The 26088-nt window shown below is 44.2% G+C and overlaps 2 long non-coding RNA genes across 2 annotated transcripts; both read left to right on the top strand.

Annotated features, from left to right (window-relative positions):
- The first annotated feature begins 6146 nt into the window (after positions 1 to 6146).
- LOC140499994 (uncharacterized) lies at positions 6147 to 9873 on the top strand. The gene is made up of 2 exons (XR_011965606.1): positions 6147 to 6644; positions 7056 to 9873. It is a non-coding gene; the product is annotated as an uncharacterized lncRNA (long non-coding RNA).
- Positions 9874 to 11583: 1710 nt separating this feature from the next.
- LOC140499993 (uncharacterized) lies at positions 11584 to 22919 on the top strand. Its single transcript, XR_011965605.1, has 3 exons — positions 11584 to 12569; positions 19807 to 20087; positions 20191 to 22919. It is a non-coding gene; the product is annotated as an uncharacterized lncRNA (long non-coding RNA).
- Positions 22920 to 26088: the final 3169 nt, after the last annotated feature.

Here is a 26088-nt window from a genome sequence, read left to right as displayed (position 1 = left end):
CCCTTTTCCCCCTCATCTCCACATCCCCCTGTCTCTTACTTGTCTCTTGCTCATCTCTAATTTTATCTTGTCTCTCTGCTAGTCTTCTGTCTTCCTACATTGCTTCCCAGCTCCCATTTCTCTTTGCCTGCCTCTCCCCCTTTCCTATATATATATACATACATACATACATATATATATACTCTTTTTTCTTTCTTCCCTTCTCCCTCCCCCTCCTTCTCACTTCCTCCTCTCTCTTCCTCCTCTCTTTCTCGCTCCCTCTCTCCCTCCTTTCCTCCCTCCCTTTTTTCCTCTTCCCTGATTTTCTTCCTCTCCCTCCCTCACCGCCCCTCTCTCTCCTGTTTCTCTGCCTCTTTCCTTCATCCTTGCCTCTCTTCCCACCTTCCCCAGCAGGAGTGGGGCGGGGGTGGGGGGGTGGGGGGGTGGGATTGCTTTCCTTCTGGCCCAGGCACTGGATCTTTTCTCTCCTCTGGGGCTGTCGCCATTTTGCCTAATGATGGGAAGCTGCATGAATGCCAATGGAAACAATACATCTTTTATGAAGTGCTCCCCCCGGAGATGCTGGAAATCTTACATTAACATGGCATTGATTTGCCTCTCTTGCTCCCTGAAGAAGGGGAGGGGAATACAAAGGCGTCACCACAGTTTCTGGTGATAGATTTTCTTCCTCCCTCCCCCTCCTCTCCACCTTCAATACAGAATCTGTCACCTTTTGGGGATGGGTGATGCTGTTTGGTATTGATGGTGAACCCTAACTCTGGAGCAGAGGGTGATGATGGCTCACTGCTCCCTCCCGTCTGTTTCTGCTGCAGTGACTCAGCCGGCTCGGCTCTATCTCCACGCTGAATATTTATTCATTCAGTCAATGACTGTGCGCTGGGGTGTGGGACTGTGTGTAGGTGATTTGAGGCCTGGCAGAAAAAACCTCAGTAGCCACCCACCTGAGACCCCCTCCCCCAGCCCTCAAGTCTCCCCCACAGAGCAAGGCCAGTTTCCTGTAGCCAGCCCTCACCACTTCAACCTAGCAGGCTTGAACCCCATTCTGACGGTAGTGACAGAGGCTGAGCAAAGGAGGGGGAGATAATCAAAGCCCAATGAGGAGGGAGACCTAGTTAGAAAGGGCTAGGTACTTGAAGTCAGGAGGCTTAGTTCCAAAACTCTTCCCTGCCCCTTACTAGCCACTAAGTCAATTGTGGGTCAGCAGCTCAAAGGTTGGAAAGGACCTCGGAGAGCAACCCTCATCTCTGTCAGTTTCCTTCTCTTTCTCACCCAGGATTGCTTCAGGCTAGAAGCACTACCTGACCCTTTTCCCATCCCTAAACTATCAAAAGCTGTCACTGCCACGTGGTGCCTTCATCTTCCTCACTTACCTCCTGTGATACCCATCTGTGTAACAGTGGAACAATTAATATCTTCACAACAACTTTGGGGGTAGGTACTTTATTATTACCTCCATTTTACAGATGAAACTGAGGTGACTTGGCCAAGGTCACACAGTTTGTAAGTGTTTGAGGCCAGATTTGAACTCAGGTCTTCCTAATCCCAGACCCAGTGCTCTATCCACCGAGCCCTGTAGTCCACATTATATCTCTCCAGTAGAACTTGAGCTCCTTGAGGGAGGCCTATTTAATTTTATTTTTTTGCTCATATTCCTAGTGCCTAGGACATCTTATTTTTTGAATGGGATCTGTGCTTTCACTGAAGTAAGGAACTCCTGGTGATTGAATTCCCTTTTTCAATGCAGATCAGATCCCAATTTGTAATTTAGGGTCTTAGAGAGTTATTGCCAGGACATGGGGAGTTTAACTGACTTACCAAAGGTCATATAACCAGGTGGGACTTGAACCTAGGTCCTCTTGACTCCCTGACCAGCTCTCTATCCACCACACTGGGGCTGCTTCAACTTGAAGGTGCTTAATAAACACTTGTCAAAAGCTCAGCTCCAAGGTAAACATATGGGACATCTCCCCTACCTTCTGCAGAGAGGGGAAGAGGGCATGTGAGGAGTGATCTACAGGTGTTGATTGCATATATTGTCAGACTTTTTCTATATATCAATTGGTTTTGCTGTTCTTTTCTACTACTATTTTTCTTCTTTATTTTTTAAATTAAAAAAAAGAAAGCTTTGTTATTAAAGCAGGGGTGCCTTACTTTTTTTTTTTTAATGGACCCTATTGGCTGTCTGGTGAAGTCTATAGACCTCTTTTGGGAGTGATGTTTTTAAATCCATAAAATAAAATATAAAGAATTGCAAAGGAAATCAATTATTATGTTGAAATAATGCAGTTATCAAAGTTTTTTAAAAAAAAGTTCATAGCCCCCCACCCCTCAGGTTAAGAACTCCATTATAAGGGAAGGCTTTCTGGGAATTAGAGTGGGGAGAGATATAGTAGGAAATTTAGGTAACGTAAAAACAAAATATGGCAATACACTTTTATTTATTTAAAAAATGCTTGCTTAGTTGGATGGAATTACTTTATTTTACAAATGAAGGAACTAGGGCCTGGAGAATTTGTGGCTAAGTGACTTGCTCAAGGTCACCCAGATAACAACTCAGTTCTTCTGATTTGAAATGCAACAGTCAACAAACATGAATAAAGTGCCTGCTATTTCAAGGATTTTTGCTAGGCACTAGTGTATATTGATTTTCGTGTAGCATTCTTTATACTCCGTAAGTCCATAAAATGTGTAGAATAAAAACACCCAACTTACAGGGTCGTTGGGAGGATCAAATAGGATAATATTTATAAAGTGCTTTGCAAATATCAAAGAGATGTGTATGTATATATAATATATTTACACACATACACACATATATATTCATATATAATTATTGTTCAGTTGTTTCTGACTCTTCCTGGTCCTATTTGGAATCTTCTTGGCAGATACTGGAGTGTTTTGCCATTTCCTTCTCCTTCTCCTTTTACAGATGAGGAAAGTGAGGCAAACAGGGGTAAGTGACTTGCCCAGGGTCACACAGGTAGGAAGTATCTGATTTTCAAACTCAGGTCTTCCTGACACCAAGCCTGTTGATCCATCCACTGTGCCACCTAGCTGTCACACACACATACACACACACACACACACGCACACAAACACACACAAGATTTACATATATTAGGTGTTTTGATTCTACACATTTTATGGACTTATGGAGTATAAAGAATGCTACACAAAAATCAATATACACTAGTACCTAGCAAAATACCTCACATACATACATATTTTATATGTATGTAATACATTTAACATAAGTGTATATAGACATCCTGAATTATGTTATTTCTTAGGTATGATTCTGGACTGGTAGACAGAATGATTACTTGATGCATAAATGCTGGCTATTCTGATTATTAGTAATAGTCATTAACATAATCCCTTTCCCTTCCTGAGCCTCAGTTTCCTGGTCTGTACAATGAGGGTAGGGGGGTTGAATCTGTTCCTCTTTGGCCTAGCTCCCTAGCTTCCTTCTATCTCTGACATTCTATGAGGGTTCAGACTGTAACTCAGGATTTGGATTTATATCTCAAGGGGGACATTGGTGGGAAGTCCAAGAATGCTTTCTCAAGGAATGGAAAGTTAGCCCAGTTACCGTCTGCTTCCCCTCTACACTCAGACCCTCCTAAATGCAGTGGGGAAGGAAAGACCTAGGAGGTCTGTTTTCCTAACCCTAACCCTTCAGGCTGCTTGAGATAGCTAGTGAGAAAGCCCAGTCAAGGGACTGAAAGAGTTAATATGTCTGCAATGTGCTTTGAGCTCCTCAGATAGGCAGAGGGATGTGGAGCAAGGCTGCCGGAGCTGACGACGGCCTCTCAGTTATTAATAAAAGAAGGGCTTCCTCTTGCTCTGAGTTGAGTTGCCAGCCAGGGGGAGCGCCATCAGAGGGCTGGGAATGCTGCTGTCTAGAAATTGCTGGACTGAGACCAGACAAAACTCATTTCACTTGAGACCGACTCTAAAACGGAACCATGTGGTTCTACGCATATTTGGGGTTGGAGAGGAGAGCAAGAGCCAAGGCTTCCAGGTCTAGGCCAGCTTGCTTTTGATACCTCCCATCCATCCCCAGCCCTGGCTTGTGATGGCAATGAGATTCAGTGGCTGGGCTGGAGGGGGTGTCTTCTCACAGCAACTGCTGGGGGAGCAGAAGGGAGAGACTTTGTCTTCCTCAATGGGTTGTTGCCCCCTATCCCTTTTTGGAATGTGGTGAAGTAGAAAAGGCCCTAGACTGGAGTCCTAGCTCTACTCAACTATGTAACCATGAGCAAGTCACTAAACTTTCTCAATCTTAGTCTCTTGATCTATAAAATGGGAATGATAATAACACCAACTTTGAAGGGTTATTATGAGATGACATGCAAAGACATCTGCAAATCCAAAAGTGCTATAAAAAGCTATTGTTACTATTATTAAAGTAACATGAAAAATGTAAAATGAAGGGATTGGATTAAATAATCTGTCAAGGGCTCCTTCAAGATACTTAGGGTTCTATTGCTCTCCTCCTCCCTTCCCCCCAGGTTTGTCTTTGGTCTATCCTTCCTCAGGGTGCCTCAGTCTCTATATCCCTTTCCCCAGCTCTCCATTTTGCTTTTTCAATCTCTGCTTCCAGCTCCCTCCAGCTCCTCCTTCCTTCCTGCTTGCTAATGCTTGGGTAGCAGCCTCAGCCAGCTCTGCTGATGTTTTCCAGGGGCAGGCGGGTTTACAGCAAGTGAAAACGCACTAGCGATTTGGAGGGTAAAGGAGGAGGGGGGAGAAAAATTATATACACAATAAATCTAGGATAATTTTGGCAATGGTGGCAGGCAATGTTGCTCTCAGAGAGTAGCGGCAGCCTGACTGTTCAGAGAAAAGACTTTGGAGGCCTGGCTTCTCCCTGCCTCCAATTTCTCCTAGACTAGGGGGCTTGCTAGGTGGGGAGACTGGAAGCCCAGCTGCCTGGCTTGGGCAGGGAGAGGCCAAGAGGCCTTTTATTTTTCCTTTTGAGGGTGGCTCAAAGGGTTTCTACAGGTAGCGGGGAGTACCCTAGGACTGCTCCCTGACTGAATGTGATCAGCCTCCCTGCTGCCCATACATAGCCCAGACTGGTAGGGGGCAGTGTCTGGCATATCTCCCACTGGGGTGGCAGCTGTAGATTGGTGTTCACCCTCCCAGGGGGCCAATTTGCACCATGTCCTTGAAGGCAGCCCTGGCTGTAGGGTATCTGTCAAATGGGGGAGTTTGTCAGTGGGTCCAAGGCATTGACTGGCCAATAAGTAAGTAGTCCGTCTTCCTTCCTGAATGGAGATTGTTGGAACATCTAATTCAATGTTAGAAAGGGACTTTAGAGATCATTTTATTCAACCCTCTTGTTTTATAGATTAGGAAACAGAAACGTGACCTACCCGCCATCCCATAGCTAGTCAGTTATTAGAATCAGGATCTGAACCCAGATCTCCCAAATCCAAATTCTGCTGCTCCTCCTTCAATCTGGGTTCTGCTGTTTACTCATACTGCGACAGAGGGAAGAGCTCTTGGAGGTCATCTAGGCCCTTGTTTAGCAGAGAAGGAAAATTAGTGACTTGGCCAAGATGCTACAGCTAGTAAGGAGGTCACAGCCAGGGCTTGAATCCAAATCCCTGGCTCTTTCATTATCACATTTCCCAAGAGCCAAGCCCGCTCTCCTTCCCTCCCCACAAGGCCTGTTGTTTCGACCTTGAAAGATCTTTGTCTCTCTCTGTCTCTGTCTCCACCTCCCCTCTCTGTTTCTCTTTCTCTGTCTCTCTGTCTCTCTCTGTCTCTCTCTGTCTCTCTCTGTCTCTCTCTGTCTCTCTCTGTCTCTCTCTCTCTCTCTCTCTCTCTCTCTCTCTCTCTCTCTCTCTCTCGTTTTCTCTCCCTTAAGGACCTAGACTCAAAGACAGACAATCCGACTTTCGGAATTGCTAGGTTGTGAATTTTTGGAAATATCAGGTAGACTAAAGGTGCAGAGTGGTTGGCATGGCTTCATGTATAAATTTCCTTAAAAAACAACTACCCTCTCCTCTCCCTAGGCAGAATGCTACAGGAGGGAAAGGAGGCTGAATCTGGAGTCAGAGAACCTAGGTTCAATGCCACCAACCCCTCCCCCGCCGCCACGGAGGCCACTGCCCCAGCCCCTGCAATTTACTGCTTGTGTGACATGTAGCAAGTTGTTTAACCTCTTTGTAACTGTTTCCTTGTCTGTAAAATGAGGGGGGTGGATTGGATGAACATTTAGTTCTGTCTAGCTCTAAATGTACTCTCCCATGACCTTGCTGGTCCTATTTGCTGTGACCTCTACCCCTCTGGCTAGCCAAAGAGTAGTCTGTAAACAGATGCTCCTCAGAATGGGAAGGAAAGCTTTAGTCACAGGGAAAGGCAGAAGAAAATGCACAAGGGGGCTCTGAGCCAGAGCCCTCTGCTTACCCCTCCCTTACTCCATGACCAGTAGAAGGATAAGGGCTAGACTTCTCTTTAAGCTGATGCTGGGAAACTTTTGAAAGAAGGATGAGAGGACCAAAGTTCTCACTGGGAGGCCTGGATGGATTCAAGATGAAGGAGAGGAAGCTGATCCGGCTGCCATCCATCCCTCCATCACCCTCCCTGCCTTCTCCAGCTGTAGGCCCTGGGTTGGCTTCCTACGCCAATTACAGGTTAGCAAGTCTGGTTGCCTTAGTAACAGAGCTGCCAAGGCCCCCAGAAACCTGGCTGCTTTACCTAGTTTCTATATCCCCCCCTCCATTTAAAAGGATGGGGGTAAAAGGTGAGGGTACAAATCATACCAGTTGCCCTGATTTTAAAGATGCTTCAGATGGATGATGATACATAGGGATTTGATATTGGGGCTGCTGCAAAGGAGATTTTTGGGAGGAGGGGAGGGGTGGATAGATGGATGGATGAAGAGAGTACCTATAGGAACAAGAAGCCTATTTAAAACAACCTTACCCCCTTTACCCTCCTGTTCAAATGGGGGGAGGGCAAGGTCTTCCATTCATCATCAGGTGAGGGGCTGGGGGAGGGGTAAGATATGGGTCTTTACATTTGCAATTCCTGGTCTTTTGCAGGGAGAGTGTCACTTCTCACTTGAGTCTTCCCAGATTCCATCTTCTTTGAAGTACTCCACACCTGGATTTTTCAGCAGTTCCTGAGACCCCCTGTGCACTGGTTCATGGTCTAAGGGAAGGGAATGGAGGAGAGGGAGTTTAGTGTCAGGTTATGACCTACCTGCAATCCTTCTGAAACTATAGGTCTTATAGTCTATAGTCTTATAGTCCATATAGTCAGGGTGCCTGGGTCCTGTGGGTGTTAATAGTCCCCACAGCCTTCCCCTCTCTGGTGACTCACTCCCCTAGGTATGAAGGGAAACCTGAGAGTGGCACTATGAAGACAAGTAGAAAGAGTATTGTATTTGGAGTAAAATGGGTTCATCCTGGGTAGATGACTTTACCTCTCTGTAGAAGGAGATGGTCCTCTGAGGTTGCTGCCAACTCTCAAACTTGCATTCGCAGAAGCAGCCAAAAGGAAAAGCACTAGAGATTTGTGAGTTATAGTCTGTAATCCCCGCTTCTTTGGGGGAGGCTGAAGCCAGTGGATCACTTGAATTCAGGAGTTCTGAGGTACAGTGGGCAAAGCTAATCTTGGGAGTCTACATGACATCCTGAAGCAATATAGTGACCCCCAGGGAGGGAAGTGAGCCCTGGATTATCTGCAGAGGAGCAAACCAGTCTAGATTGGAAACACAATAGCAGATCAAGGCTCTCATGCTGATCAGCTTTGAATGACTGCTTTACTTACAGTCTCGGGAAGATAGGGAGACCCAGTTTTAGGTCAGTCAATAAGCATTTATTACGTGCCTACTATCACTATTTGCCAGGCACTGTGCTAAGTGCTGAGGTTACAAAGAAAGGTAAAAGATCAGTCCTGTTCTGTCTGGCCCCCCACCAATGAACTCACACTCTAGTGGGGAGATAACATACAGACAGCTATGTACCAAAAGCTATGTACAGGATAAAATTAGAAAAAATAAGTTGAGAGAGGTTGAAAAAGGATTCCTTTAGAAGGTGGGGTTTTAGCTGGGACCTGAAGGAAACCAGGGAAGTTGGGAGGCAGAAATGAGGAAAGATAATATTCCAGGCCTGAGGACAGACAGTAAAAATGTCTGGAGCCTGGAGATGAAGTGTTTTGTTTGAAGAACTTCCAGTAGGGCAGAATGACTGGATCAAAGAGTATGTGGTGGGGTGTAAAGTTTAAGAAGACAGGACAGGGCAGGGTGGGTCATATAGGGCTTCTAAAGCCAAATAGAGGATTTGAATTTGATCCTGGAGGTGATAGAGAACCACCAGCCTTTATTGGTTGAAGGTGGGCCAGTGACATAGTCAAGATCATTTTGACAGCCAAGTGGAAGATAGACCAGAGTAGAGAGAGACTTATGGCTGGAAAACCAACCAGTTGGCTATTGTCATAGTCCAGGAATGTGATGATGAGGGCTTGCGCTAAGATGATGGCACTACCAGAAGAGAGAAGAGGGCATAAAAGGAGATGCTGCAAAGGCAAAATGGACCAGCCTTGGCAACAGCTTGGATATGGGGTTGGGGATGGGAGAGAGAGTGAGGAGTCAAGGATGACTCCTATGTTTCTCAGACAAGGGACTTTGAAGATGGTGGTGTGCTGGATAGCAATAGGGAAGTTTAGAAGTAGGGAGCTTTTGGGGAGGAAACACAAGTTTAGTTTTGGACAAATTGAGTTTAGGTATCTACAGGATGTCCAGTTCGAGATGGTTACTGTTGTTTGTTCTCAAAGAGGACCATGACATCAGGGAGTTGGTGCCATGATATTCAAGTGAATTATATTTAAGTGAGTGCAAAGACACCAGCCTCACTTTCTCCTCTGGAACCATCTCGGTCCAGTGGCAAGATACAGCTCAGTACAACTGCAGATGGCCCTGGATAAAAGGGGGGAGCTTGTCCTTTTTGAGCTAAGGCCTTAAACAGATCTCAGTTTGACTGAGGCAACACCCATTCAGTGATTAAGGCTAGGTGTGTGTGTTTGTCCTTCGTTGCTGAAGAAGACCATGCCATCAGAGAAATTATGACATGATTTGCACTTGACTTTGTTTTGAGTGAGGGAGGGCTGTGCAGGTCACCAGCCTCACTTCTCCTTCAGAGTTATCTGAATCCAATGACCAGATATTCATCAGGATGACTGGAGATGAGCCAGGATGAGGCAATTGGGGTTAAGTGACTTGCCCAAGGTCACACAGCTAGTGAGCGTCAAGTGTCTGAGGTGAGATTTGAACTCAAGTCCTCCTGACTCCTGCACTGGTGCTCTATCCACTGCACCATCTAGTTTAAATAAACAACTGAAGATGCAAGATAGGAAGGCAGGAGGGAGGTTAGGGTTGGATAAGTTGACCTGAATATAATTAGCATAGAGATGATATTTGAGTCTATGGGAACTGATGAGATCATCAAGTGAAATAATATAGAGGGAAAAGAGAAGAGGTTCCAGGATAAGAGAAGATAGATTTCTAATTTGAGATGACTGGGAAACCAGACAACCAAGCCTGTCTGTATCAGAATCAAGACAGTGCAACAAAGGTAGGACAACTGGAGCTTTGCCTCAGGGATACAAACATAAAGGGTGCTTGATGTCCAGCACCTAAACGTATTTAGCTAAAACAGAAAACTACTAGATGATCAGTCTGGAGTAGACTCAGATTGGCCCAGTCTTGGTCCACACAAGGTGCTGGCCTCTATCCTGGCTCTAAGGAAGGTGTAGTTCTTGCTATTTGCTCATCCCCAGCCTAGTTTGTGATCCTTGTCCCTGCCCTCATAACGGCTATGATTTATGAGACCCTCCTCAGAATAAAATATATAGATTTCATGACTCTTGTGTTGTCTGATCTCTGTGCCAGGAATAGCCAAGTTCAAGTCCCACCTTTGATACGTACTGACCCTGCAAAGCAGCTCTGACTCTAGGGTATCCTCTGAGTGCTGTGGGCAAATCTCTAAGGGTCAGATCTTTCAGGGGGTACTGACATGCATCTCAGAGGGAGTTTCCTTATCTTGAAGTTCTCTTTATCAGCGAAATCATAGGACTTATCCCAGGTCCAGTCCAAGAGGCTTTTTTAAAAGCTAATTTCTGGTTGTATTCCAGGTAGTACAACAATGATAATGAGAATAATGATAGCTAGCATTTATGTAGCACGTTGAGATTTGCAGAGCACTTTTCAAATATTATTCCATTTTATCCTCACAACAATCCTGACAAGTAGAATTTATTCTTTTCCCCTTTCCAGTATGGGTTGCTAGATAGGTGAGACCCATAAAAAAAAGGTACTTACTGTGTGGAACTTCATGTCCAGGCAGCCAGGCTGGGCTCTTCAAGCTCGCCCCTCCTCCAGGCAGATTTCTGCTAGAGGCTCCCATAAGGCAATGATTGGAGGGGGAGAATTCCCCCTGAGTACAGCTTTACCTCTCCAGTTCCTAGGATGCTGGACTCTCAAGCACAGGTCCTGCATCCCAGGTTCTGAACTGGGTCCAACTGATTACCACTCTGATATGTCAGATTTGAAGGATCAAAGGATCACAGATTTTGAGATGGAAAAGATATCGGAGATCATCCTGGTCCCACCCTCTCATTTTACAGATAAGGAAACTGAGGCTAATCAGAGAAACTAGGATTTGAACCCAGGTCGTCTGACTGCAAATACAGTACTCTTTCCATTGCAGAGGGAATTGCTCCAAGGTCAATTGGATGTTAAAAGACAAAATGGTATCCCTTCATCTCTTTCTTCACTGGCCTGACCTCCCTGGGCCTCCTCCTACATGAAAGCATATCCAGGCTTAAGCAGGTAGGCAAAATGAAGTAGAGAGAGCAAGTCTGAGATAAGAGGAATCATTTTAAAAAAACGGATCTTTAGAAAGTCTTTTCTTTTGAGATTTGCAAAGCACTCAACCTTCATCTCATTTGATGCCTCACCAAAGCCCGAGAGGTGAGTACTGACGTTTTTTTCCCCATTTTACAGAAGAGGAAACTGAGGCTGGAAAATGTTTCATAAATTGCCCGGGTTCACACAGCTAGTAAGAGAGATGGAATTTAAATGTGGGCCTTCCTGACTGCAGGTCCACTCTGGCAGAGAAGAGGGGAAGGGGTTTCAGAGACTGAGACCCTGCTCCTCACAACAGAGCAGGGGAATGGGGGTGGAAGATCAGCTGGGCCCCCAGTAAGCCTGTTAATTACCGGTAAGGGCAGGAGATATTAATGAGACCCCCCAGGGAGATCTTTCCGGAAGCCTTAGTACATTGATCTCATCTAATCTCTCTGTGGAGCAAGAGGGGGCTCTAAATCCTACTTAGCTCTGATTTCCTTCCATTCCCTGGCAGGGAGGCCCTGAGGGCAGGGCTTAAATCAGGCTGGATCTCAGATCCCCAGCCTTTTTAGCTGGGGGCCCTTTGGAGAAGGAGTTGGAAATGAACCCTCACCTTGCAGGAGAAACATGTAAAACAGCATCTTTTTGATTAGCTCTAAAAACCCACAGCGGGGTGGGGGGTGGGGGAGGGAAGGGAGAGCAGGGTCATTGAGGATCAGCTTTGTCTGAGAGAGGCAGTAATGTAATGATGTGAAGCATCGGGGATTTGCAGTCAGAAGACCCAGATGTAAATCTTTAGGCCACTTACTGCCTTTATGACCTCCACTTTCTCTCTTTGGGCCTCAGTTTCCTTTTCGATAAAAAATAAGGGGGCCAGACTAGATGAATCAGTTCAGCCAAGTTCAAATCCTGGTTCTTATTACCTATGTGACTTTGGGCACATCTGCTTTCCCTTTCGGGGCCTCAATTTCTCCTTCCTTCCTTCCTTCCTTCTTCCTTCCTTCCTTCCTTCCTTCCTTCCTTCTTTCTTTCTTTTTTGTAAAATGGTAAGGTCAGACAAGGTGACCACTGAGGTCCTTTCTAGCTTTAAATCAATTATCCTCTGGTACCCATGAGATGGGAACTACTCTACTGGGGGTGGGTGGGTTGCCCTCCTCTATACTCTGTATTCTCATATCTCCCTCTCTGGGCTCTGAAAATACTATTGGAATAGGTGGGTTTCTTTTTCTCTCTCCATACTATTAGTAAATGTTCCCTTTTAAAATTCTACATAGGCTTCAGACCCTGTCCCAGTGGCCTTTAGCAAGTGCGGGAGGATTTGGGAAGCAGTGGAAATCCATGCAGGCGACTGACAGCAACGACTACTTTTTCTTCTTTCCTTAAAGAAGGGGGAGTGGGGAGTAAAAAAGCCCCCCTCTTCTCCAGGAGATCAAGGTGAATACTCTGCAGACCGAGTTTCCTTGGCATCCAGGGTCCCTGCCTTACACTCATTATGAGGTAATTAAGCTGGCTCCATGGAGGATGCCGGGGCATTAATTGGAGCTGTGAGCGATTTTCGGGCCCTCCGGCAAAGTGAAAGGCTGAGGGCTGCAGGCTGTTCAGGTGGGCTCCTGGGAGCCTGCAGAGGCCAGAGCTCCTTTCCCATCTTTGAAGTGAGCATGGGGTTCAGGTGATGGGGGTGGTGAAAGGAAGGCATTTTGGGACAGGGGTAAGTAAACTGTTCCCTTAACCCTGGTAGAAAGGCTCTGAGGTTCTGGGAGGGAGCACAGAGTAGGACTGCCTGGGATCAGTTCCTAGCTCTGCCTCTCCCTCAGAAATGGAGACACGAGGTGGTGGGAACAAAAAAGACTGGCAGAGATCCCCACTGCTTGAGAGGGAGGGTGGAGAATGTGGCATTAATAGGAACATAGCATCCTATGTGCGTATCCAGTGTGACAGAAGTAAGAGAGTGAGAAACCTGCCATTCTCCAACCTGGTCAGACTCCACCTAGAATATTATGCTCAGTTCTCGGAGCCACATTTTAAAACAGACATGAATAAATTACAGGATATCCAGAGGGTGTCCAGAATGCTGAGAAGACTGGAGATCATGCCACATTACCCATGGGGTCTCCCCCATTAGAATGTAAGGTCCTTGAGTTCAGGGACTGTTTTTACCTTTCTTTGTATCCCTTACCACTTAGCACAGTGTCTGGTGTATACGTTGCAGGGATTAATAAATGCTTGTTGCTAGACTGACTCACTAAAGGAATTGAAAATGTTTAGCCCGAAGAAGAGAAAAATTGGGTAGAGGGAACAGTTGCCGTTTGAGGAAGGGCTGTCCAGGGCAAAGAGATTAGATTTGTTCTGTTTAGTCATGGGGGAGGGGTGGAGGGTGCGGGGGTGGGCAGAAACAGGAGCTGTGGAAGAGAATTACAGAGGCAAGTTTTAGTTTGATCTAAGGAGACACTAATATTTAGAGTTCTTCAACAGCAGAATGACCTCCTTATAAGGTAGTGAGTTCCCCATCGAGAGAGCTCTTCAAGCAAACACTGAATGAGTGTCACTGTTTGAGTATGACCTCAGATAGCTTCTGAGGTCTTGTCTAACTCTGAGACCCTACATCTCCTCCCTAGAGTGAGGACCAAGCTCTTTACAGTTTACTGCTGCCTTCCTCCAGCTTTCTCACATGGATAGCAATGCCCTGGGGAGATCAGATAGGGTTTCACCCAGTTTTTTCACTGATGGGAACAGTTACATATTTTCCACTGGCTGGAGGAGTGTTTGTCTCACTGCCAAAGCAGCTGGTGATGGAGAAGATCTCTGTAACCATGCTTTCCCCAGTGATGGACCAAGGCTGCTGTGCCCAGACCTGCACCCATGAGATTTATACATGGACTCATTCATTCATTCAATCAGTCATTCAACCAGTGCCTACAAAGTGCAGAAATCTTTGTACAAATACAAAGTTGAGATTAGATTCTGTCCATAGTCTTGTGGAACTCACCTTGCAGTAAACTCAGACACAAACACAGATAAGTATAATACACAACACCACAAGATTAGTGTGTTACTCTGGAGGAAGAAAACAAAATCACAGAGCTGCAGAGTTGGAAAGGACCCTCCAAGGTTATCTAGCTCAAAACAGGTGCAAAGGGCACCCTACTATCACATGCCCACCAAGTGGTACTCCAGTCTCTGTCCAGAGACCTCCAAAGAGGAAGATGCTGCCACCCCCTCCAGCCTCTCAGTCGGCTCTAATTGTGTGGAAGTTGCGTGGGGGGGGGGGGGGTTGTTTTATTTTTTTGTTGTTGTTGTTTTATTTTTTTCCCTGACATCAATCCTAAATTTGCTTCCTTGCAACTTCCACCCACTGTTCATGATTCTTCCCTCGGGGGCTAAAAGAACAAGCCTAATTCTCTTTCACAAGAAAGCCCTTCAAATATTTGAACATAACTGTATCATCATGTCCCTTCTGAGTCTTTTCTGTTTCAGGCTAAACAACCCCTGTTCCTAGAACTGATTCTCATATGACATGAATTTGAGGCCTGTCACCATTCCAGTTGCCCTTATTTGGACCCTCTCCAGTTTACCTCTGCTTCAGGATAAGTTCTGAAGAGAGTAAAGTCCATTGGGCCTATCACATCCTCATTCCTGGAAGCTATGCCTCCCTTAATGCAGTTCAAGACCACATTAGCTTTTTTTTTTTTTTTTGGACTGCCACATCACATTAATAACTCATGTTGGGCTTGCAGTCCACTAAAACCCCAAGATCTTTTTCAGACAAACTGCTCTCTAACCGTGCCTCCTGCATCTTCTCCCATGAAGTTAAATTTTGGAATCCAAATGCAAGCCTTTCCAATTCTCCCAATTGGATTTCATCTTATTAGTCTCAGCCCAATGCTTTTAGTCTGTCACTGGATCCTGACTCCATCATCAAGCATATTAACTATTCTTCCTAGCTTTTTTTTTTTTTTTGCCAACTGCAAATGTGTTGAGCATGATGCCTTTATTCAAGTCATTGATTAAAAGGTTAAACAGCATAGACCAAGCTCAAATTCCTGAGGTGCTCCACTGGAGACAGGCCAAGTTGACAGTGTACCATTAACAACTTCTTTTTGAGTCTGGCTATTCAAACTCTTCTGACGCCATCAAATTGCATTAGCCTCTCTTTTTCATAAAAATAGTATAAGATGCTTTATCAAATGTCCAGTAAGGCCCAAAGGAGATAGGGAGGGGAAAAGATAAGAGGAGGCTTTCTGGAGTTGGCAAAATCAAGTTTTATTAGAGGGATAGGTGCACAGTTGAAGGAGGATTGGGAGGACATTCCGGCTATACAGAACAATCTAAGCAAGGAAAGGGAGGGTGGGAAGTTGAGTGGGTTAGCTGTGTGTGTGTGTGTGTGTGTGTGTGTGTGTGTGTGTGTGTGTGTGTGTGTGTGTGTGTGTGGTGATGTGTATTCAGGAGCAGGTGAGCCCTGGACTGGAATACATTGCTAGAGATAGATATGTAGATAGATAGATGTACCTGGAGAGCAGCTGTGAACCCATGTATGTGTGTTGGGTTCTGAGTAGTGGCTCAGAACCGATCTTCTGGAAGTGGCTTCCCATCCCAGGCACTGGGAGACTTACCTCTCTCTGGACCTTTATCAGCAATCCACCCTGCACCCCCTTCCCTTCTAATGAAAAACAGTCATATTACTTCTAACCCCGCCCCAACAGCCTCAAGAAGAGTCAGGCCATCCTCTAGTACCTAAATTAGGTCAGTGCTCCTCCAGATTAAGGACACAGCTGCCTGGGGGAGTTTGGAGAGTCCTGAATATGCATGAGCCATAGGAAGGGGTGGTGGTGGAGCTGTTTTGTTTTTTTTTTTTTGTAGTTTTACAGTCAGTGAAAGGGGATCCCTTTCTCTAAGAGGCAGCCTATGTATGGTGATCGAGTTTTGAATCTGACTTTCACTTTTCACACTTACTGTGTGACCTTGAGAAATTTGACTCACCTCTCTGAGCCTCAGTTCCCTCACTATCAAATGGGATCCATAATACTTACTTAACAGGGCTGCTGTGAGGAAAGAGCTGAGTAAACTTTAAGGCTCCATAGAAATGGAAGTTATTGCTATTATTATTTTTTATTACCTTCCTTCCTTCCTAGGAGAGTGGCTACCTCTTTACTCTAAGCATATGGGAAGAAAAGATGGAACAGTTAGACTAAATTACATTTGGACTTATGGGAGAGGATAGAAGGAAAGAATGAGTTTCTTATAATCCTCAACTCATCTAATTCTCTGCTTCTTCTTACTCCCCATCCTCTTGATCCCAGGAGATCTCCCTAGACTTGTCTCAGTAAGTTCTGAAGGTAGGGAGAACACTGATTCCCACAGCTTTACGTTTCCTCCCAGAATAAGGCGTTCAGTTTTCCAGCCCTAGGTTTTTGCCTCTTCAAGGGGAAAGGAATGCGCAGGGCAAAGATGAGGGATGATGATGATAATGATGATGACGATGATGATAATAATAACATATATACTTTAAAGTTTGCAGAGCTCTTTACCTAAGTTACCTCATTTGATACCCACCACAACCCTGGGAGGTCTTTCTGTTATTATCCTTATGGTGTGGATAGGGAGACTGAAAAATGAGAAAGGTCAAATGATTTGCCCAGGGTTACAGAGCATCTATTCTGAAGCAGGATTGGAACTCAGGTCTTCCCAGTTCTAAGGCAAATACTCTGTCTACCTTGTCATCTAGCTGCCTAATTTTTTGAATCATTAGATTGTAAACTCCATGTGGGCAAGGACTGTCTTTTGCCTCTTTTTATTTCCTCAGCAGTTAGCACAGTGCCTGACACATGATAAGTTCTTAGGAAATGTTTGTTGATTGATTGACTGACTGATTAAACTCCTGGGTTCTGGAATCAGCTATATGGGCTTTGGGATCCATGAATTGAGAAACAGAAGGGAACTTGTATATTTAAAATCTTTGTTTTCCAGAAGAGAAAAAACTGAGACCTCCCAAGAGGCAGGGTAACTCACTGAAAGTCGCTGAATGAATGTGTTCATCATTGTCCTGTTTTAAATACAAATTTAAGAGCAAAAAGCTTACATTCTAACAGGATATATGAAGAGACCATTATATTGGGAAGTGGGCACCAGTCAGGGGTGTTTTAGTTTTGGAAGTCTCAGGGATGGTGAGTGGGGACACAGAGGGGCTTAATTGTCGTTCCTTGTCCAGTAGCAAGGGCAGTCAGAATTTGGTTATGATTTTAGAACTGGAGAGGGGAAGAGGAAGAAATAGCAGGGTGAATGATAAGGTAGAATGTGAAGCATCAACATAGGTGGAGGTGGGGGACTATGTTTCAAAAGTGAGAAGGTTACCTACTCTCCAAAGCATGGGGTCTCTGGTCCAGATTTGGATAGAACTTTGAATGTGGATTTCAGAGAACTCTTTCATTCCCTTTATTGAGAAGCTAGGTCCTCTGAGACAGGTGTCTTCATATACTGCTACAGTCTGTGTGGTGTAATGGAAAGAAAACTGGATTTAAAGTCAAGGGATCTTAGAATTGTAGCAGGAATGGACTTTAGAGATCATCCAGTCCAACTCCTCATTTTACTGATAAGCAAACTGAGGCCCAGGGAGATTAAGTGACTTGTTCAAGATCACAAGGGTAGTAAGGGATAGAACCACGAATTGAACCTTGGATTTTTATTCTTTCTACAATTCTGTGAAGGTTAGGAGACCTGGGCTCCACTCCCAGCTTTATTACTTAACTGAGATCTTTGCCATGTTTTTTCCAATCTTTAGGCCTTAAGATCTTTACCAGTTAAATAAGAGGTTGAATTAAATGACCACTCATGTTTTTTCCAACTTCATAGAATATAGTTCAAGGACAAGACCCTTTCCTTCTATGACTCAGTTTCTCCCTTGACTTCCCATGAGAGACAGGCACACAAATTCCTTTGGACTTGGAGACCCTCAGTGGACACTGACTAGTCCAGGGCAGAAGGAAACTCTGCAAACCTCTGTATCTTCTGCCCTGTCCAGTTAACAAGACACTTATTCTACATTAAATACCAATTGGGCCAATTTTCCGCTGTAATTAAAACCTCTGCAGACATGATTCCTGCTCATTGGTGATGAGTTTATTAACCTTTAGTCCCAGTGGGGATAGAGGAGGAGGTGAGGGGGGATGAGGAGATTTGCCTTGGGATTGCCAGGATGGATCCTTCCCCTTTGGTTTTAAACGACCCTTCCAGGGGTGAGAGAGAAGTGCCCATGCCAGGACCCCCAGACAGATGCCTAATAGAACACTTACAAGTCCAAGGATAGGATATCTGGGTCCTAGTCATCCTGATGAAGCCATTTCACTTGAAATGAGTCCTAGGATCCTAGGTTTGTAGCTGAAAGGGACCTTCAATGGCATCTGATCTAAACACTTCATTTTACAGATGAATAAGCTGACTTCTGAGTCAAATCGGTGAAGATTTATTAAGCAACTATGTGCCAGGCATTGTGCTAAGTACTGGTAATACAAATATAAGCAGAAAGAAACACAATCCCTGTCCTCAAGAAGCTTACATTCTAATGAGGGAAAACAACATATAAAATGAAGCTGAAAAAATGGGGATGGAGAAGGGGAGAAGAGGGAGGAAAGGAGGCAGGATGTCATGTGGAGGCAGGCTAGAGAAAATCCAGTGCAGCCTGGGGAGGAATGAAGACAAGGTTGGCCTGGGTATCCTCTTTAAAGTGGAGGTTCTGGGAGGTATGAGCCAATCAGAGGAAGAGATTCCAGTGTAGGTAGTCCAGGGTGAAGAGGTTTCTATGGCATGGTAGAGAAAGTGTAGAGAAGGGCAACCTGGGGAGGAATGAAGACTCCTTGAGTAAGTGACTTACTCAAGGTCACACAGGTGATAAGTAGTCTGAATTTGAACCTAGGTCTGGTGAATCCCAAGCCAATAATCTTTCCCCTATCCTGGAAAACTCCATTTTTTCATCCCACTTTATTTTTTTAGGGAGCTTTTAGGGAAGGGAAGAAATATATATATGTACGTACATACATACATACATATGTATATACATATGTATATATTTTAAATATGTATATATATGCACACACACACATATATATAATTATATGTAGTGCCCACTACATTCCAGACACTGTACTAAGCACTTTACAAATATTATCTCATTTGATCTTCAGAAACAACCCTGGGAAGTAGGTGTTATTTTAATCATCATTTTACAGTTGAAGCAAAGGCAAAAGGTTGGGTTGCTTGCCCAACTAGTAGGTGTCTGAGGCTGGATTTGAACTCAGGTCTTCCTGACTCAGTGTTCTATCCTCTGTGCCACCTAGCTGCCCCAACAATATGTACACAGACAAATACATATAAAATATGTGGAAAATAAATGCAAAGTAATTTCAGGACTGGGGGGGAATAAAAAACAGAATCGTGAAAGAAGGAAAACTTTTGCTGGGTCTTAAGGGAGCTAAGGATGCTAAGAAGACAACTGGTGAGGCCATCAAATGGAGTTTTCCCCTTAAGAGTCAGGGAGATCTGAGTTCAAATCCTGCCTCAGACACTACTAGCTGTGGGACTTGGAGGAAGACATTTAACCTCAGTTTCCTTATCTATAAAATGAAGGAGTTGGATTTGACCTCTAAGTTCCTTACAATTCACAATCTATTAGTCATTGGGGAAGAGGGAGAGGCAGGTCAGTGCAAGGACATGCCTAAAGCCAAAGATAGACGTGGGAGATAGAATGTTGAGTTAAGTAGACCAGTTTGGGTGGAATGTAGAGTGCTTGAGAGGGGGTAATGTGAATTCAAGATGGAAACACAAATCAGGGCCAGTTTGGGGAGGACTTTAAATGACAAACAGGAGGGTTTATTTTTTTATCTTAGTCAGAAGGGAGCAACTGAAACTTCTTGATCTGGAGGACATTATGATCAGACATGTTGGTTGGCTTCCAGGGGATGACTTTTTCAGCCTGGGCAAAGCTACCAGGGTCTGCAAGTAGAGGGTTTGGGAACTGCATGGAAGGGATCTGTTCAGCAGCCTAGTCAGGCCAACCCCCATCCTGAGTCCTGACAGAATCATGGTCCACCCACCCCACCCCCACTTTGGCACCGAATCAAAACTTCGAGATCACTGTGACTGCAGATGATCTCTGCTTTGGAAAAAGGAACAAGGAAGGATGGTTGATAAACACCCACACCATCAAGCAGTTCAAAGCGAAGGGAAAGAATGATAGGTGGGTACCCTTCTTCCTGAAATCTTGCTAAGAGAGAATGCAGGCAGGTAGAAGGGGCAGAGAGGTCAAAGACAGCCTCTGCCTCTTTCCCCTCTTCCTGCAGGGGTGTGAAACCTGGGAGTGGAGAGGAGCTGAAGAAGGGGGCAACTGGCCCTGACTCTCTCTGTGGCCAATGCTGCTGTGTTTGTGTGCAGAGAGGTGTGGAACAGGCAAATCGGTGTTTTGGAAAACATCAGTGTGTTGCTTCCATGATTATTATAAGACAACATCAACAAAACCTCCCCAACCTCCCCATGAAGCTTCAGTAAATTGCAGGCCTGGCCTATTGCATTAGCGTGGCTTTGGAAGGCAGCGCTATTTCCAAGACTGCTGGCGGGTCTGCTCCCCTGAAATCCGGGAACACGCTCATCTCATCTGGCAAGTGACTTGCTTACTAATCTAGGTGAGACTGAATTGTTTCCTAGGAAGGAAACCTGGCTCCTAGCCTGTGTCAGGGCTGCCTAGATGGAGAAAGAGACCCTGGTAGGTGACTCTGGGGGGAAAGGGGTCCCAATCCCCTGGAGCAGAGGGCAGATACCCAGTTTTTTTGAATTGGGGTAACTTATAGAATCAGTCCTTGTGATTAAAAAATAACATAGATATGAGCCAGCATTTAGAACATCAAGGTTTGCAAAGTATTTTACATAGACTCTGATTTCATCCTATAGCAAACACAAATCCCATTTTACAAATGAAAGATCCTCGGGTGAGGGAGGGTAAATGATTTGCCAAGGGTCACAGAACTAGGAGGTGTCCGAGGCTGGGATGTCAGGGAAGGTTCAACAATACTGATCAGGTCCGTAGAATTTCAGGTTTGGTAGGGCCCTGGGTGGCAGCAGCTGGCCTGAGTCAGTCCTGAAGAGGAATCCCCACAACAATGTACCTGACAGGTGGTCCTCCAGCCTCTGCCAGAAGCCTCCAGTGAGGGGGGTCCAGCTGCTGGGTAAGCCTGGTCTGTGGTGGGGGAGGGGAGGCACGGATTCCTGCTATCCCCAACATAAAGCCTTTTCCACCCATGTTCCCAGTTCTTTTCTCTGGGACTGGACTGAACGAGTCTAATCCTTTTTCCAGATGACGGCCCTTCAGATGCTTGAAGACAGCTATCATGTGCCCCCTGAGTCTTTTCTTCAGGCTAAACAGTCTTGGTTTCTTCAACTTAATTCTCATATGACAAGGACTCAGAGCCCTTCACTGTCTGCTTGCCCTCTTCTGGACACTCTCCTGCTTATCAATGTCCTTCCAAAATAGTGACCAGAACGAGCATGATGCTCCAGATGTGATCTGACCAGGAGAGAGTGAGAAGAGAGGGGAGGAGAGGAGGAGAAGGGAAAAGGAGGGGACAGAAGGGGAGGGGAGGAGAAGGGAGAGGAGCAGAAGAGAGAAGAAGAAAGGGAAAGGAGGAGACAGGAGGGGAAAGGAGGAGAGGAGAGTGGAGAGGAGAGGAGAGAGGGAAGAGAAAAGAGAGAGGGAGACAGACAGACACACACACAGTCATAGTAGATGAAGAGGAACAAAAATTGTCTTGACTTTATTGTGCTCAAAGAGCTTCTTCTGTCAACTTAAGAGAGTTTACTGATTGGCTCAGTAAGGAAAAAAGACCTAATTTCCCCAGCTCCTAATAATAACATTTCCACCAAAGTCCTTCTCTGATGCCTCAATTTGGCATGCAGGTGACTGACTCCTGAAGGCTTTCCCCAAGTGTGCAGACTCTAATCAGTTCTACAGAAAGGTATACCAGCTTCCAGGACCAGCCCAATGATGCCCTGTAGAACCTGCCCCTCAAGAACCAGCCTAGTGCCATTCTGAGAGCTGTATTGCCAGACTGTCAATAGAGAGATGACTTCTTTGTTCCAAAAACCAAATGGTAGAGGAGCTGGGCTATGTATCGGGGACAAGGGTCCTCTCACTCACTCCATGAAATCACAGGTCCTTGACATACAATTATAAGAATGTTTACGGTGGTTTTTTTTTTTCAAATTTTAAAATATTATTATTTAATGTTTTGAGTTCCAAATTCTATCCCTTCCTCCATTTCCTCCCCTCTCCCTGAGATGGTAAGCAATCTGATATCGCTTATACATGTGCAATTATGTAAAACATTTCCATATTAGTCATTTTGTACAAGAAGATTCTAATAAAAGGAAAAAATAAAATAAAGTGAAAAACAGCATGCTTCAGTCTATATTCAATCAATATTAGTTCTTTCTCTGGAGGTGGATAGTAGGCTTCATCAATAGTCCTTTGGAATTGTCTCGGATCATTGTATTGCTGAGAATAGCTAAGTCATTCACAGTTCTTCATCAAACAATGTTGCTGTTACAGTGTACAATGTTCTCCTAGTTCTGTTCACATTCCTATGCATCAGTTCCCAAAAGTCTTTTCAGGTTTTTCCTGGAATCATCCTGCTTGTCATTTCTTATAGCACAATAATATTCCATTACAATCAGATACCACAGCTTGTTTAGCCATTCCCCAATTGATGGGCATCCCTTTGGTTTTCAGTTCTTACCCACCACAAAACGAGCTGCTATAAATATTTTGTATTTATATTTTGCATAGTTTTATAGCCTTTTGGGCATAGTCCCAAACTGCTCTCTAGAGTGATTGGATCAGTTCACAACTCCACCAATAGTGCATTAGTGTCCCAGTTTTCTCCCATTCCCTCCCACATCCAGCATTTTCCCTTTTTTGTCATATTAGCCAATCTCTACAGTGTTTTTAGGTTTGCAGAGCACCTTTCTTCTGGAAATCTCAAGAGGTAGGTAGCACACATGTTATTAGCCAGAAGAAAGAGAAGCTGAAGAGATGAAGTGATTTACCTAAGGTCACATATCTCTCAGGTTTTGGAGTCAGTACTTAGAATGGCACCAATCAATCAACGAGCATACATTTGTGCTAGACACAGCGCTGCAGGGGATGCAAAGACAGAAATAAAAAGTCCCTACCCTAATAAGAGAAGACAATATGTACATATGGAAATAATACAAATTATATCCAAGATAATTTGGTTGGGGGGCACTAATAGCTGGGGAAATTGGGAAACACTTCAGGAAGATGATAGAGTTTGGGATAAATCTAAAGGGAATAAAGGATTCTAAGAGGTGGAGGTGAAGAGGGAGGGCATGCCAGGCACGGGGGACCACCAGAACAAAGGCACAGAGATGGGAGTTGGAATGTGGTATACCAGGAATAGCAAAAAGGCCATTCTGTCTAAAATATAGAATATGGGGGATTTGAGGGTCTGAGGGAAAGGAGTAGTAATGTAGTAATGTAATAATGCTGGAAAGGTAGCTTGGGGCCAAATGTTAAGGGTTGTGAAAACCAAATGGAGTGGGGTATATCTGAACCCCAAGGACCACAATGCACTGGATAGAGTTCTGAACTTAGAGTCAAAAAGACTTGGATTCAAAGTCCATCTGAGATATTCATTAGCTTTGTGACTGAGAAACGTTTCCTAACCTCTCTGGGCCTCAGTTTCCTCTTACGTAAAATAAGGACATTAGAAATACTTATCTTCCAGGCTTGTTGTGAGAAACAAATGAGGTAATATATGCCAAGTACTCTGCAAACCTTGAAGCTCCATATAATACCAGCTATTATTATTTTTTGCTACTTTTTGACATTAAAAAGGTCCCCATGGTATCTTGGAGTGGGGGAAGGGGAGAGATGGGAAGAAAATTTGGAACCCAAAATCTTGAAAACTAAAAATAAATTAATAAAAGGTCCCACTCTGCCTGTGCTTTGTAAGATTTTTTAACATAAATGAATGTTCTATTTCGTCAAAGGCTTTTCCTGCATCTATTGAGATAATCATGCAGTTGGATGTTTGTTTTTAAAATAATGAATTATACTGATTCTTTTCCTAATATTATTATTACTATCTAGAGTAACCTCCCTCATGGCATGGGACAATGACCTTACATTTCTGTACTTCTACTACCCTATGGCCAAGATGGAGGTGTTCTACTCTCCCTTATTCTTAATCCTTTCTATCTCCCTCCCTAGGTTCCTTATTGCCTTTCCTCTAGCGTGATGTACTAGCTGCCCAAATATGTAATATGATCCTAGGCTGCAGGAATAAAAACCCAGTATCTAGGGCTCGGGAGGAAATGTCCCATTCTACTCTGGCCTGGTCAGACCACATCTGGAGCACTGGGTTTGATCCTGGGTACTGCATTTCAAGACAGCCAAAGACAAGCTGAAGCATGTTCAGAGTAGGGCATCCAGGATGGTGAGGAGACTGTACACAAAACAAATAAAAATTGGATGAAAAATCTAGAAATAGTTAGCTTGGAGAAGAAAAGACTTGATGTGGGAGTTCAAAAGACATGTTTACAAAGCCATCAAATCAAAGACGGGTCAGATTTATACTGCTTGGTCCTGGAGGGCAAGAGCTAGGAACACAGGGAGAGATGTTGGAGATATATTTCAGTTAAATTCAGCAGATATTCATTGGGTGCATACTATGTGTTAAGGCACTGTCCTGGGTGTTGGGGACAGAGACAAAAATGAAACTATCCCTATCCTCTATGAACTTATATTCTACTCAGGGAATCCAATATTAAGCTTTAAGTACAGGGGATCCCCCAAAACTTTAATAGCTTAAAACTTTTAAAATCATTTAGGAAGACCCTGTGTAATTCAAGGAATAGAATGAATAGGACAAAAGAGAGATCAAAACTTATTTAAGAGGACGTAGAGCTGGGCTGATAGGATGATCTGGACTCATCCTGTCTAAGACACTTACTAGTTGTGTAATCCTGGGCAAATCTCATAACCTCTCTGAACCTCAATTTCTTCACCTGTAAAACGGAAATAATAACAGCACCTTCCTTGAACTGTTGTTGTGAGAATCAAATGGAATAATATATGCGAAACTTTTTTTTAACCTTAAATGATACTATACAAATTTAAATTATGATCTAAGAAGATTTGAGGGGGGGAAAGGATACTATCAAATGGATGGAGGATGGGGAAGGCTTCATAGAGTAATTGGCACTTAAGTCAAAACTTGAAGGATAAGTATTCCTAGATCAGAAAAGAGAAAAGAGTTCATTCCAGGCATGGGATACTGCTTGAACAAATACATGGAGGTCGGAGATGAAATGTTGAGTTCCCAAGATACTTGTCATTCTGTTTAACTGGAATGTAAAGTGGAACAATAGGAAATAGGACTGGAGCCAAAGGGAGAAGGGCATTAAATGCCAAACTAAGGAGCTTGTATTTTATTCTATTTTTTAATATTTTATCCTATACTATAGGGGATATTATATACATATATATTTATATGTGGATATATATATATACATACACATATACTATAGGATAAAATATAGAGACCCTAAGGTTATTAAACTGGTAGATCAGGGGAATGTGCTAGATTTACCCAGATTTTAGCCAAAGATCTGACAAAGTCTCTCCCATTGTTCTTGTGGTTCAAAGTAAGAGATGCAGGTTCTACGAGAGTGAAGCAGAACTAGGTAAGGCCTGAGACTGAAGAGTACCTGTTAGTGACTCCATATCAACTTGGAAGAAGGTCTCAAGTGGAGTGCCCCGGGGATCAATCTTTGCTTGGCCTCATGTAAGATAAATGGCACCTTTATCAAAATTAAAGATGACCCAGAGCTGGGAGTGGTGGCCAGAACCATCAATGTCAATTGGAGGATCCTCCAAAACATCTCAACAGGCTAGATAGAGCATTTCAGTTCCATTCTGCAAACATTAATGAAGCTTAAAGTCAGGAGACCTGAGTTCAAATCCAGCCTCAGATCAGACCCTTACTAGCTGTGTGACCCTGGACAAGTCACTTAATCTCTGTTTGCCTTACTACACAGAAGAAGGAAATGACAAGCCCACTTCAGTATCTTTGCCAAGACAACCCCATAGACAGAACGGTTCACAGGGTCATGAAAAACTGGACATGACTTGAAGATTGAATAGCAAGTTCTTAGGGAACTTAAAT

The sequence above is a fragment of the Notamacropus eugenii genome, chromosome 4, assembly GCF_028372415.1.
Source record: "Notamacropus eugenii isolate mMacEug1 chromosome 4, mMacEug1.pri_v2, whole genome shotgun sequence".
In the NCBI taxonomy this organism is placed as follows: Eukaryota; Metazoa; Chordata; class Mammalia; order Diprotodontia; family Macropodidae; genus Notamacropus; species Notamacropus eugenii.
Note: the sequence above shows the minus strand (reverse complement) of the source record. Positions and strands in the feature narration are given on the sequence as shown.